This window comes from Triticum aestivum, chromosome 6B (assembly GCF_018294505.1).
Source record: "Triticum aestivum cultivar Chinese Spring chromosome 6B, IWGSC CS RefSeq v2.1, whole genome shotgun sequence".
NCBI classification, from domain to species: Eukaryota; Viridiplantae; Streptophyta; class Magnoliopsida; order Poales; family Poaceae; genus Triticum; species Triticum aestivum.
Window position 1 is genome coordinate 307,530,286 of NC_057810.1, and position 5,221 is coordinate 307,535,506.

Genomic DNA, 5,221 nt, shown 5'->3' on the forward strand with positions numbered 1-5,221 from the left:
CATTGCATGCAGAAAATACCTTGCTGAGAACCACTTGTCATTTCCTTCTGCTCCTCGTTGGCTTCAACACTCTGTAGCGACCCGACCTCAAACAGTCAAGCCTATGTGTATCTGTGCCATCCTTGGATCGGTATGCTGCCACGCACAGTACATCAATGTATATATCAAAGTGCAATCACATGTATAAATAACGTAAAACTGATATATACCTCATAAGTCTCAGCGGAAACAATCAAACGGGTGTGGATTCCCATCAACGCCAACGGCAAGTTGAGTGTAGACCGTAACCCTAAAACGTAACTCTTACTTGTCATAGAAATTCTAGCAACATAAGACGTTGCAGCCTTGTAGGTCAGTACATGGAATGTACTGGCAAGTCACATCATAAGAGTATAAAGAACCTATTTGTACATGCAATTTGGCTTGTGGAAATCTCTAAGTTCAGTTTTGCATAAAGCTAGTTTTTCCCTAGAATAAAAGATATTATTCTACCACTACAGTAATAGCATAGGATGAGTTGGCAAACCCAACTAAATCCATTCCCAAAGTTTCATTTAAAACCCAACTGTTTAAATTAAGAGTGACGAGATCTCTCGACATGTCCACTACTAGATGCTCAAGTTGTCTGTAACCGGGATACGGCTAATTGATTAGGTTTTAACACTCTACAAAGGTCTGTGCACTTTTATCCACAAGACTCGATCGCCTCCCTTGAAGTTCTCGCACTGCCTAGCGTTTGAGAATAGGATGACCGAGACCTAGTCTTTCGAAAGTATTTCCCCTTAACCCACGGATAGGCCGGTACACCTACTCATTCTACATCTGCTAGCCTATCCCGGAAGAGGTCACACTAACTACTCAACTAAACCAGAGCCCATATCGGCTTATAGTTGCACATGCAAGCTTCTACACATGAAAACACGTTTGATTCGTTTGAGCCTAGGCGACAGACCACTAGTGGTGCACCACCATGGATTTCCCATGCATGCTCCCAATGTACTTCGCCACCATTCAAACCAATTTCGCCCAGGTAGTTCATTTAAAAGTCTTGGTCCTAGTTACTACTTTTTCACTCATGCCTCGTCGTGACCACTTCCCAATCCACGTCTACATCAGCGAGGCAAAAACAAACGTACACAGTGGTGACAAAGGTTGTATAGTTCAGACCTACCTCAAACGAACTACTAGATAAGAGCATAGCCATTCGACATAAATCCCTACCATGCAATCCTACCACAAAGGACTAAGTGCATATAAGAAAACATAGGTAATTAAAAGTATGGTCAAATGTGAACTTGCCTTGGTGCTGGTGGTTCAATTCTAGAGAATGATAGTAATTTGCTTCACACTTCGGGCAATCTATCGTCAAAGTAAATGGACTCACATAAGCAATCACTCCAGAGAACCAAAATAACATGCACAACAAAAAGACTCGAAAAAAACCAAAAGAAAACCCAATACACTCAACCATCACAAAAATTTCTAAGTGCAAAACAACATGTGACAAATGGTTAGAAAAGTGATGTGAAATAATGTGCATACATGGCATAGTAATAAAACTACCATGGATAGATCCCAGCCGTGTAAAAAATATTGTGGCAACAGTCCAAGTCATAGGGTTAAGCTATGGTGACAAAGTGCAAAAAGAATCAATTCAAACGGGGCTATGGTTTAGGAGATATAGCCGAATAGAGTTTAAATTTGAATTTAAAACATTCAAATTTTGAATACAAAAGTTTGCAAAGATAGGTCCTCTGGGTAGATCTAATCGATACGAAGAATTTGCCATTGGTTTCATTGAATTTGGACCTACGGTTTAAAAGTTGTAGCTATTCTAAGATCAGGAACTAATCGGCAATTTAGAGGGACTAACCGTGAAGCAAAATAAACACACAAAGGTCCCTGGCCACGTGGCGGCCTCTGGTTGGCTAAAAAGTGTGTGTTACGTGGGTAAACCAGCGAATGGCTAGTAAATAATAAAAATGGCACACTGCGGCTAAACTACTGGCTGGTCGATTTAAAATAAAACCGAACATTTTAAACAACACTCGCAGTTAACCGCGTACCGGTTCAAATTAAAAAAACTAATCTACATGAACGAGGGGGCGGCTCATAGATGCAACGGTGTCCGGCAGGGGCTTGGCGTCGGAGGGGCGGCGGCTCCGGCGGGTTCCGGTGGCGGGGTCCGGCGTGTCGAGGCCGTCCGGGGAGTGGTGGTGTGGGGTGTCGGCTTGGTCTGGAAGGGGCGGGGCAAAGACGACGGGGCTTCGGCGAGTTGCGTGAGCTCTGGCGGCTCGGCATCGAGTGGGTGGCTTCGCCGACGGATCCTAGGGGAAGAAAATATGTTAAACGGATATGCACTGACAAGGGGAATAAATTGACAAAGAAAACTAGGGCTCGGGTGCACCACCGACGACGTAATCGTCGGTGCAGTGGCACTGCTCCGGAGAGATTCAAACGGCGAGGGCGCCCAGTGCAAGAGGCGAGGGATGATGCGAGATGGCGGGATTGTGAGAGGGCGTCCGAGGGGTTTTATAGGCGCGGTAGAGGCTTCGGTGGCTAGCGGGTAAGCCCCATCCACGAGGGAAGCGGCCGGCGGGTTCGGGCGCTGAGCGTGGCATCCCTCCCGTGCTCTGCGCGGGAGGTTGGGGACGATAAGTTGGGGGTCCCACCGGTTAGGATGAGTTGGCAAACCCAACTCAGTCCATTCCCAAAGTTTCATTTAAAACCCAACTGTTTAAATTAAGAGTGACGAGATCTCCCAACATTTCCACTACTAGATGCCCAAGTTGTCCGTAACCGGGGACATGGCTAATCGATTAGGTTTTAACACTTTGTAGAGGTTTGCACACTTTTCCCCACAAGACTCAATCGCCTCCCTTGAAGTTCTTGCACTGCCTGGCGTTTCAGAATAGGATGACCGAGACCTAGTCTTTCAAAAGTATTTTCCCCTTAACCCAGGGATTGGCTGGTACACCTACTCATTCTACATCGGCTAGCCTATCCCGGAAGAGGTCACACTAACTACTCAACTAAGCCAGAGCCCATATTGGCTTGTGGCTGCACACGTAAGCTTCTAGACATGAAAACATGTTTGATCCCTTTGAGCCTGGGCGGCAGACTACTAGTGGTGCACCACCATAGATTTCCCATGCATGCTCCCACTATACTTCGCCACCATCCAAACCAATTCCGCCCAGGTAGTTCATTTAAAAGTCTTGGTCCTAATTACTACTTTGTCACTCATGTCTCGCCGTGAACACTTCCCAATCCACGTCTACATCAGCGAGGAAAAAACAAACTTACACAACGGTGACAAAGGTTGTATAGTTTAGACCTACCTCAATGGAACTACTAGGTAAGCTCATAGCCATTCGGCATAAATCCCTACCATGCAATCCTACCACAAAGGACTAAGTGCATATAAAAAACATAGGTAATTAAAAGTATGGTCAAATATGAACTTGCCTTGCTACTAGTGGTTCAATTCTAGAGAATGATAGTAATTTGCTTCGCACTTCAGGCAATCTATTGTCAAAGTAAATAGACTCACATAAGTAATCACTTTAGAGAACCAAAATAACATGCACAACAAAAACACTTGAAAAAACCTAAATGAAAACCCAACACACTCAACCATCACAAAATTTTGTAAGTGCAAAACAACATGTGACAAATGGTTCAAAAAGTGATGTGAAATAATGTGCATACATGGTATAGTAATAAAACAACCATGGATAGATCCCGCTGTGTGAAAAATATTGTGGCAATGGTCCAAATCATAGGGTTTAGCTATGGTGACAAAGTGCAAAAAAATCAATTCAAACAGGGCTACGGTTTAGGAGATATAGCCGAATAGAGTTTAAATTTGAATTTAAAACAATTCAAATTTTAAATATACAAAAGTTTGCAAAGATAGGTCCTCTGGGTAGATCTAATTGATACAAGAATTTGCCGCTGGTTTCATCGAATTTGGACCTATAGTTTAAAAGTTGTGGCTATTCTAAGATCAGGGACTAATCGGCAATTTACAGGGACTAACAAAAGTGAAGCAAAATAAACACGCAAAGGTCCCTGGCCACGTGGCGGCCTATGGTTGGCTGAAAAGTGTGTGTTACGAGGCTAAACCAGCAAAGGACTGGTAAATAATAAAAACGGCGCACTGCGGCTAAACTAAGTGAACCGGCTGGTCGGTTTAAAATAAAACCAAATGTTTTAAACAACACTCGTTGTTAACCGCGTACCGGTTCGAATTAAATAAAACTAATCTAAATGAATGAGGGGACAACTCACAGAGGCAACGGCGTCTGGTAGGGGCTCGGCGTCAGCGGGACGATGGCTCCGGCAGGTTCCGGCGGGGGGAGGAGGCAGCGGGGTCCGGCGTGTCGAGGGCTTTTGCGGAGTGGTGGCGCGGGGCGTCGGCGTTGTCTGGAAGGGACGGGACGAAGATGGTGGGGCTCTGGAGAGTTGCGCGAGCTCTGGCGGCTCGGCATCGAGTGGGTGGCTTCTCCGGCGGATCCTAGGGGAAGAAAATATGTCAAACGGCTACGCACGGACAAGGGGAATAAATTGACAAAGAAAACGAGGGCTCGGGTGCATCACCGGCGACGTAATCATCGGAGGAGCGGCTCGGCTTCGACTAGATTCAAACGGCGAGGGCACCCAGTGCGAGCGGCGGGGGATGATGCAAGACGGCGGGATTGAGAGAGGGCGTCCAAGGGGTTTTATAGGCGTGGTAGAGGCTCTGGTGGCTGCAGATAAGCCCCATCTGCGAGGGAAGCGGCTGGCTGGTCTGGGCATCGAGCGCAGCGTCCCTCCATTGCTCTACGCTGGAGGTTGGGGATAATGTGGGGGGTCCCACCAGTTAGCGGGAGCGGGGAAACGCGAGCGAGGACGGGCGGCCGACGCGAAGGAAATCGGGCGCGCGAGACAAGCCTGGGCCAAATTGGCGAGCGGCTGGCTTGGCTCCTAGGCCTGAGTGTGTGCCTATGTGTGTGTGTGTTTAGTTTTTTTCTTATAGAAAAACATTTTAGATCCAAACAAATTCAAATGAATTTCTATAAATACCACATAAGTTTCTAAAAGCACTAATGAATATATCGAGCATAGTGGACAATAATTCCTGCTCACATTATTTTGAATATATTTTTCATAATGCAATTAATGCACTTTTTGCAAATAAAATAAATACCAAATAAGCTTGAAGAACTCCAAATAGTAT

The 5,221-nt window shown here is 45.7% G+C and overlaps 1 long non-coding RNA gene across 2 annotated transcripts; it reads right to left on the bottom strand.

The window, feature by feature from the left end:
* Positions 1-468: 468 nt before the first annotated feature.
* LOC123134112 (uncharacterized) lies at positions 469-4,860 on the bottom strand. Of its 2 annotated transcripts, none has more exons than XR_006465502.1 (3): positions 4,603-4,860; positions 4,294-4,519; positions 469-1,359 (listed from the first exon to the last, which is right to left on the bottom strand). It is a non-coding gene; the product is annotated as an uncharacterized lncRNA (long non-coding RNA). The 2 variants fall into 2 exon arrangements; XR_006465501.1 differs by having other exon boundaries at positions 469-3,528.
* Between the last annotated feature and the right edge of the window lie 361 nt (positions 4,861-5,221).